We start from the raw sequence: 10,000 nt of genomic DNA on the forward strand, positions 1-10,000 counted from the left end.
GAGCAATATAGAAAGAGAAACCCCCGTATGTAAACTACTTTTGGCGTTCACTGGCTTTTGTTTACCTCCATTCTTATGGCTAGGTAGAAGAAAAAATTTGGACTATTTTACAGAAATATAATGAAGAGGAGGTGGGAAATGCAAAGTAATCTTTATATTCAGATTTTATCACTGATACAAAAACGGGAAGTCACTTTCAACCAAATATAATCAATGTTTAAAATACTGTTTAATTAGCGTGGCAGTGATTGTCAGAATGGATTAAATATTCTATTTTCCTTCTTAATACTTCTGAAATATTTCGTAAATACTGAAGAACTATCAAAAAGACACATTAAGACAAAAAAATAAAGAACTAGATTAGGGCAAAATAGCTATGTGCTACCACGGATTTATAACAAATAAAATATTGACGGTTATGACGAGAATGTTGCTTAAGCCACTGCAAAAAAATTGTTAATTGAACTGTTTAATACGTGTACTTTGTATGAATCTCTTGGTAGTCTTCAAATCATTTGTAAAGTGTTGCGTTTTCTGATTATCCACGATTCCTATGTTAAAACAAGTACTGACAATAAAACGTTTTCGAGATTTTCCTTACTGATCAACACACTTCTTAAGGAATGAGGTTTTGGGCGAAAGCAAGATCTAGTCGTGTTTTTTACGAATATATTTTCCCATTTTTGGAGTTGGAATTTATTAATCTTTACGAGGCATTTAATTTCTTCATCGCTGAGATAATCTCTTAGTTATTACGCCTTGATAACATTGCAAGAAGTATATACGAGCTTTTCCCTCATGATGGCTCGGAGTCACTATGTAATTTCCTAGACATTAACCTTAGAATTATTGCTCCATTCCATTGTTCACGCAAATTCTATGGTTAAGCTTTCCATTCAGATAAATAATAGAATGTTATCAATTTCCAAAGATAAATTTGTAGAATGTTTAACATAACATGTTTCACATTAACCTTTTCGAATATTCTTGAATAAAACTTTAAAAACAAATAAGCTGGTTACATGGATATTAATTATGTCAGTATTGATGAATAGGGTCTTTATTTTTTTTGCCGATATGGTACGAAGTTCAAGTCATTGGAAATATTTTTCAATCTTTCAAGAAAAATAAACTGAAAACAAAACCGAAAAAAAAAATTCAACCAATATTGTCTTGCTCAATTGACTGCCCTCCTATTCGGAAACTCGATTACCTGAGTATGACCAAGAACTGAAGATCAGCTTGAGTGTGTTTTCCTCATCTACACAGATTCATGACATCTACAACGACAGAGAAATTATGTAAAGAAATATGTTCTTGAAATTACCTGATGACACACAAGACGATACCCACACTACTATTTCTATCTACTGTTTACAAAAGAATAAATAAATACCTTTCGATGAGAACAGAGAAAACTAATACCTTTCGATGAAAGCCGTGCCACTGAAACGAAAAAAACAATAATAATAATCAGAAAGAATAACAAAATTACATCAAGCTACACGCAAAAATCAAATAGGTTCACAAACTACTATCAAACATGACAAAAGCTTCATAAAACGGTCAGAATTGAAGCAACCCATATCCATGCAACAGGATACAACTCGGAAAAAGCCTATTTTTTCACTTACGAAATTTTTCAGTTCCTCGAAAAAGGCCTATTATTCACACACCAAGTTTTACGTTCCATAAATCATATTCACTTTAACGAGCCAAAATATTAAATTATTCACATTCATAAACGTCAATGAACTCATTAATAATAAACTATAAATATGAAGCACTTAAATACAATAATATCAGTACATAGGAACCATAAGGTATTATCTCCATAAAGTAGAATAAAAACCGAAAAAGCTGAATCAGTAAAAATAAAAGTTTTCAACAAATGCGAATCCGCCAATAAATAATAATTAAGTAATGGACCAGTAAGAAAGTAATGAAAACAAAAAGCCCATAAATCTGATTCTTTAAATCTGCCTCCTTTGAAAAAAAACTCTCCCACTCTTTCAATAAAAATCTGGAAACCAAATCCAATTTTAGTTCCTTTTTTAGGATAAAAATATCCTTTTCTTTAAATACTTTGATATGAAAGATACAATTTTTTTTGTTACAATTACAATTGTCCCCCCACCCACACACACACACACACACACAATGATTAAGAAATCATATGATGCTCCAATTCCAAATCTATTCTATTTTTTCTAACTTTTAAGAAAAAATTCTCACTTCAAACACCTTACTTCCCTCTCAACAAATTTTTTTTATTTTCTTTCTAAACAAAAACTTGCAGCCTGAGAAAGTATTTTACTAATAAAAGAACTTCATTTAAACTAGATGGTATGTAACGGAGATATTTATTAAGAATACCATCCAGTTTAAATGAGGTCCTGATATAATTTGTATTAATGCACAAAACAATTGTAAAATTTTATATATATATATATATATATATATATATATATATATATATATATATATATATAACGAGCGTATATATACTTGCCAGCCTGAGAAAGTGTTTTACTAATAAAAGGACTTTATAATCTAGATGGTATCTAATGGAGATATTTATTCAAGAAACAATCCAGTTTAAATGAGGTCCTGATATTTGTATTGATGCACAAAACAATCGTAAATTATATATACATATATATATATAATATATATATATATATACACATATATATATATATATATATATATATATATATATATATATATATATAAAAATTGCCACTATTCTTTAGCAAAGGAAAAAGTAGGCACATATTTTGGATGTAAAGAAATGTACTGATGAAGTGTACCCCGTCGCATATATATATTTTTTTTCCCCTTTCATCTATCACCTCTGTGCTGAAACCTATATCCTTTTGATTCTGTAGTAGTTTTTTTTAATCTACAGCATCCTTCTGCAGGTTACTGAACATATTTTATTTTTTCTTTATGTGAAATTAATCGTACAAAATATCGACAAGAAAGCTTATCTGTTCCCGTCATGTTTCTTTTTACACAATCCACTGTAATAAACTTTAAAATATTTGTAATTCTTTATCAACAGTACGAAATGATGTTGCTTTGGACTTTACAGTGTCCATTCTCCATAAGTCCAGAAATGGCGACGGGTATATTATCTAAAGAAAGTCAGAGAGAAACCAACAGGCCAAACGCATCACAAATCTCTCCCCTGAAAAGTTTCACGAGATTCAGTCGTCAAACATTTCAGCGTTAACAAGTTGACGGCTGAGGCTTCGTCCCTCCTCACCTCGACCAAAAAGATTTGATTGGGAGATGTCTCTGTTTTGCGCCCATCTGTCCGACCCTGTGTCCCTTTGCCCAACTGTTGACAATACATGGAAAGGGACCGGGTACACCTTTCGGAACAGGAAAAAAATGGGGACTGATATTCTTAAATCTCTAACGGTACTTTTTAGCTCTCTCTCTCTCTCTCTCTCTGTATATATGTATTATGTATGTATGTATGTTTTATGTATGGTATTATTATTTATATTTATATATATAGATATAATTAAAATATATTATATAATAGATGTATGTATGGATTAAATATATATATATATATAATATATATATATGTATATATATATATATATATATATAATATATATTATATAGCTATATATTTTAATTACTATATAAAGTACATACTGATTTATATATTTATATTACTCTATAATATATATATATATTATATATATTATATATATATATATTATATATATATATATTAGAGTAATTTAATTAAAAAAATATATAAATCATATATATTTTTATAGAGTAATATAAATATTATATAGTATCTATGTATATTATTATAATTGCATTAAGCTACAAATGTCCTTTAATATCTAATTCGCTCTACCTCGGAATTAATATATTTTATGTTAACAGAAGGGGAACTTTTTTAGTTGACAATTTCGTTGGCTCGCGGGCGCGAACCTAGGAACCAAGAAATCAGGATGTACAGTGAAGCGCTCTACCCACACAGCTATCGGAGGTAGAGCGAATTAGATATTAAAGGACATTTGTAGCTTAATGCGTATATATGAATCAAGGTGATGTGATATGACTCATATATACATATCACGACGATAAAGATCAACAATGTCGTATTATGGGCTTACTATATTCGATGGACAGATTCAAAGAGCATCTTAACAACAATATAATTTGTTATCAATGGGTAATAGTTATAACTTACAGCCTTTTCCTTCATGAGTAATAGTTTATAAATGCTTTTAGCACTACGATACTATTTATGGCTCGGAAATAAGAATTAACACCTAAATACATCCTAGTAGTGCTGTTCTCTCAAAATTTCATAAAAGCTGCTGAATTTATCTTTTGCCTTTTTAATGAATATTCACTGTTTTTAGTCTCGCCACGACTACTTTTTTTTTTAAATTGTTCTCTTAATAATCATTGCCACCGTCACATTCGCAATTATGCAATACGTTTGCAATAGTTACACACACACACACACACACACACACACACACAAAAGCAGACGCTGACCGACAGATAAAATAAAACACAACTGGACAAAAAATTAGCTTTCAAATGCTTCTTCCCTTCTGAGATTCTTTCGGTCGTTACAGTCCCAACTCACAAGAGAAGTTCAAAGTTTTTGAATTTGCTGTTATCAAGGCTCTGCAACAAATGAAATTTCTCCAAACGGAGTATGTATAAAATGGTGAAGTCCCGGTTCCTTAAATGATTGTAGAGGAAAATTCTTAGACAAGAAGAAGGAAAAGTGCCATCGGAAAGCAACTCCTTTTTATCACCAAAGATAAAGATATATATATATATATATATATATATATATTATATATATATATATATATATACACATATATATATATATTGGTTTTTGCTTGCATCAAATCAAATGCACCTCCCGCGATTATTTAAGCAGGAAATCCCACAACACAGAACTGCATCTAGCTGGCTTATATACGCCGGAAACAAGAAACTTTAACAATCTCAAAAGGAAATAATCCGAATGCTCATCTGAATAAAGCCCTCTGGTTTTAAGCGTTTTCAATTTCTCTCGAGATTAGCTGCTACGATATCGCAACTTCTCACGGAAGCACCAGAAGGAATATAGTAACAATAGAAAGGTTCTCTTCTCTTTCTTAATAATCAAGACATGCATCTAAATTTTTGTTTAAATAAAAGAGAAATGGTAATAGTAAAAGACAAAAGAAACTAATTATTTTCTTGCTAATGTTTTAGGGGTAGATAAAACAATACCATCAATGCCATACCGAAGAATTTAAGCAGAAATACCAAGTCCTGCTATACTGTAGAAAAAAACAACTGACGAGAAGTCAGTGAAGGGCACTTGTTACTTGAGCAAGAAGGTAAGAGTAGATGTGGCCTAGCCATCGAAAATCCATTATCTCCTTAGTAAAAAAAAACACTATTGCAGTATTGATGTTATCCAACAATCTACATTAAGTTACATGAACTACCGCCTTAGATGATATTATCAATATTGAAACAAAACGGTTTCAAGAATAGTAACTCTTGAATTGACCTTAGTAAAGAAATGAAATTTCATGAACGTTAACGTAAATTAATAGTTCTACATTTATATCTGGTTTTCCTTTGTATTGTCTATTTCCTCTTTCTTTGGTGCCTGAGGAAAGACAGTCACGGCAATTTACACGTAGGTGAGAAACCATTCACGTCGCAATGCTCACGCGTGAAACAACTGTGAACTTGAATCTCAAACATAACTTTACTTTCCTTCTACAAACCAAAAAGAAGGGAGAGACACTGACGTAGTGAACAAGAGTACGAGGGTGTACGAAGGTAGAGTTTAAAATATACGATGGGGGTTTTCGGAAACTATAAACAGCGACATTAGGAAACGCCTTTTAGCTGTGTTTTGATATCGGTGGATGAGGGAAATGGTCCAACTGGAACTGAAGCTTGTATTCGTTCACTTTCTACAATATAAAATGTATGAGCTTGGGATGCTAGTCCCTCTGTCTATCTTAATCCACTTTTTACGCTTCAGTCTGGGCCTTGAGAGCAGAGTGACGACCATTTATCCGAAATAAAAAGAATAAATAAAAACTATGTAAAGGAGAGAGAGAGAGAGAGAGAGAGAGAGAGAGAGAGAGAGAGAGAGAGAGAGAGAGAGAGAGAGAGCACGAAACAAGAAATGAGACAGAGCATGACATCATCCACAGATTTATCTGTGAAATTTCCCCAATATAGTTGAAATCCACAGGGTTTTCATAATTCCCACCTTAAGGAGCCTTTTTCCTTCCCCATTCTTCCTATTCATTAGGCCTTTCTCCTTTTCCGGACAAAGGTAATTATATGCAAGGTGGACTCCTCTATTTTATCTCCGCATTTTAAGATGCCTTGGCTCTTTTCTTTTCATTTCCAGGCTATCTGTTGTTGGCATGCATTTAAAGCGAATTGAAATTTTGATATATCAAAAATTCAGTGAACGGATTCCTTTCAAAAGACATTTGTATACATGTTATATAATATTTACACATACACACACATACAATAAATATATAATAATATATATATATATATAATATTATAGATATTATATATAACATATATGTATGTATGTTGTATGTAATATGATAATTAATATATATAATTATAATAATATATATATATACACATATATATATATATATATATATATATATATATATATATATATACATATATAGTATAATATCATATACATATATATATACATATATCATATATATATATATATATATATATATATATATATATATATATATATATATGGGCAATTGTAATAGCCACAATGCCCTCTCAACTTCTTGAATTCTTTGCTATGTTTTGGATACGCTTGTCACTACAAAACCTAAAGATCCATCGTGACCTCTTTGTGATATTGGGACATGGGTTCGTTCCCCGGAGCCAGACATTACAATTTCTTCTAACTTGGATCTTCAGGCTTTGTAGTGACAAGTGTATCCAAAAAAAAGAGAAAAGCATTCAAGAAGTTAAGAGGGTATTGTGGCTATTACGACTGCATATTTATCTGGTAAAAAAGTGACCAGTAGATTCTATACACACACATATATAATATATATATATATATATATATATATATATATATATATATATATATATATATATACATATATATATATATACATATATATATATATATATATATATATATATGGGCAATTGTAATAGCCACAATGCCCTAACTTCTTGAATTCTTTGCTATGTTTTGGATACGCTTGTCACTACAAAACCTAAAGATCCATCGTGACCTCTTTGTGATATTGGGACATGGGTTCGTTTCCCGGAGCCAGACATTACAATTTCTTTTAACTTGGATCTTCAGGCTTTGTAGTGACAAGTGTATCCAAAAAAAGAGAAAAGCATTCAAGAAGTTAAGAGGGTATTGTGGCTATTACGACTGCATATTATCTGGTAAAAAAAAGTGACCAGTAGATTCCTATACACACACACATATATATGAATATATATATTATATATATATATATATATATATGATATATATGTAAATGTATATTGTTATATGTATTTGTGGTGTGTGTATATATAATATATAATATATATATATATTATATATAATCATTAGCTACGTCGTTTAATATCGAATTTACGCTACTTCGGAAATATCCCTTAGGAGCATTATCACTCTTCAAGTAATAAACAGAATGGTACTAAAGAGCCTCGAACTCTCGACACACTACCTTTCCAACGACTCCAGTTTACATACATACATATAGACACACATATATATACATATAAAATGTTACATATCTTTGGACAGGCTGAATATCAAGAATAAGATATTGAATTGCTAATTTTACCTTCTTGGTAAAGTTTGTAATTCTTCAAAAGCAGTTTGTCAGTCAAATTTTTGGAAAATATTTCTTGTTTTTCGTTTCTGGAAATGCGTTTCATTACCTCGTACGGTGTTTTTCAGTCGAGCTATTCAAGATTCGGATTAATTGAAAACGCCACGAATTAGAGCTACGTATTCGACATTATGACTAAATCCAAATCTCCAGTGAATAAAAAGCCATGGTTCGGAAACGATAAACAAACTGTAAACGTCGGGGCAGACTTCATGGTAAAAGCGTTAAACATAATTAAAATCAAAATGCTACTGAACCCACAACCCACTTACGTTTTCAATTTGGATTCAGCCTTTTGCTTGACATGTTTTACTGTTGTGCGAGTTTTACCTTTTGGAACCACTCACAGGCTTTATCATTCAGTCTGTATTAAATTTAATGATCATTCAGTCTGTATTAAATTCAATGATCATTCAGTCTGTCTTAAATTTAATGTATCTTATATCCGGAAAATATATCATGAAAATATATATCTAATAATTCACTTAATATTAAGATGCTGAGTAATGGCTCATAACGACATTATGTATGTGATATATTAATTACGAATTACTCACTGAAATGACACCGACACTACTGTTTAATTCTTATAGGATGATCCAGCATTACGAGTCGGTTCACTGGTTATATATCACTGGTTTACAGAGAAACTGAAACGAGCATAAAATTAGTTGTTATAGCTTAATTTTGGGGTGCTGTTTTCAGATTTGAAACCAGTTTTCACTCATCACCTCAAGTTTTTGAGATATAAATGTATAAATGTACATAAATATGCACATGCATTCATGGCTCCCAGATGTGTCCTATATAGGACATTTTTTTTTTTAATTAGAAATTTTAGGAATTGCAGTCCTTAGAAAATTTACATGCCCTACTTTTACTAAAAGCATCTGGCAAACCTGACATGCACTGCGGCTGGGTACACCAATACTGGCAGTAAAAGCAGACGGTTACTGCTGCTCGACATAAATGTAACACAACCGTTTCTTATCAAGCTTGGTTTCATGAAGAATTTCGTGAAGGCCATGGACAAAGTGGCGCTGCCTTCCAACACTTGAGCACCCTGTTCCCAGCTCTGAGTTCTGCTAAGCTCAAGGAGGAAACTTCGTCAGACCTCAGATCCGAGAGGTGCTGAAGGATATGGACTGAGGAGCTTCTTACCTTAAAGGAACTGAGAGCATGGGAAGCATTTAAGTCAGTCTGCAATGACTTCCTTGGTAACACACGGGTACCAGATTACTAAGAGTGTATCGGGAAGTTGTTACAGTCTTATGAGGATATGGAATACCGAATGTTACTCAAAATTCACTTTCTCCACTCCCACCTCAACTTCTTCCCTCCGAACCCCTCGGTGCAGCGAGTGATAAGCATCCACTGGAGAAAGGTTCCGCCAAGATATTAGTAAGATGGAGAGCAACTACCAAGGCATGTGGAAACCCGCCATGATGGGAGGCTTCTGCTGGATGCTCTTGCGTGACAACCCGAATGGAAAGTACACAAGATCATCCAAAAACCTCACTTCTAACTGTCTGCTTTACTATAATTTGTGCGCATTGTATTATACAACTAACTTTAGTTCCATCAATCTTCTGTATCTGTCGATTTTTTCTGTAATATGCCTTTGTAAAAGATGTAATAAACACATTATATTCTGAATTTATATGCGGTATAATTAAAAAGATACGTGAAAGCAAAAAAAAAAAAAAAAAAAAAAATAGAGGTGATAGAGCCAGGATAGAGCAAAGCTGTTCAGAAATTTGAATTCACCACACCACATCAAAATTAGTAAAATAAAAAAAAAAATAAAAAATAAATAAAAACCTATTCACATCCTTGCCTCAGGTATATATATATATATATATATATATATATATATATATATATATATATATATATATGTATATATATATATATATATAAATTTTTAATTTATATTCTGTATAATTAAAAGGGGATATGTGAAAGCAAAGAACTCGACATAAAAAAAACACTGATTCTCATTCTTGCCTCGAGAAAAAAAAATAATCTGTAAACAAGTGTATTTTGAAATGCTACGGATGAGA

General features: G+C 31.5%; 1 long non-coding RNA gene across 1 annotated transcript in view; it reads right to left on the minus strand.

The window, feature by feature from the left end:
- LOC135208418 (uncharacterized) overlaps positions 1-10,000 on the minus strand; it is a 317,512-nt gene that overhangs the window by 231,037 nt on the left and 76,475 nt on the right. The window contains exon 2 of the long non-coding RNA XR_010313160.1: positions 1,426-1,446. This is a non-coding gene — a long non-coding RNA (uncharacterized LOC135208418). The remainder of the gene's footprint in view (positions 1-1,425; positions 1,447-10,000) is intronic.

Source organism: Macrobrachium nipponense, chromosome 35 (genome assembly GCF_015104395.2).
Source record: "Macrobrachium nipponense isolate FS-2020 chromosome 35, ASM1510439v2, whole genome shotgun sequence".
NCBI classification, from domain to species: Eukaryota; Metazoa; Arthropoda; class Malacostraca; order Decapoda; family Palaemonidae; genus Macrobrachium; species Macrobrachium nipponense.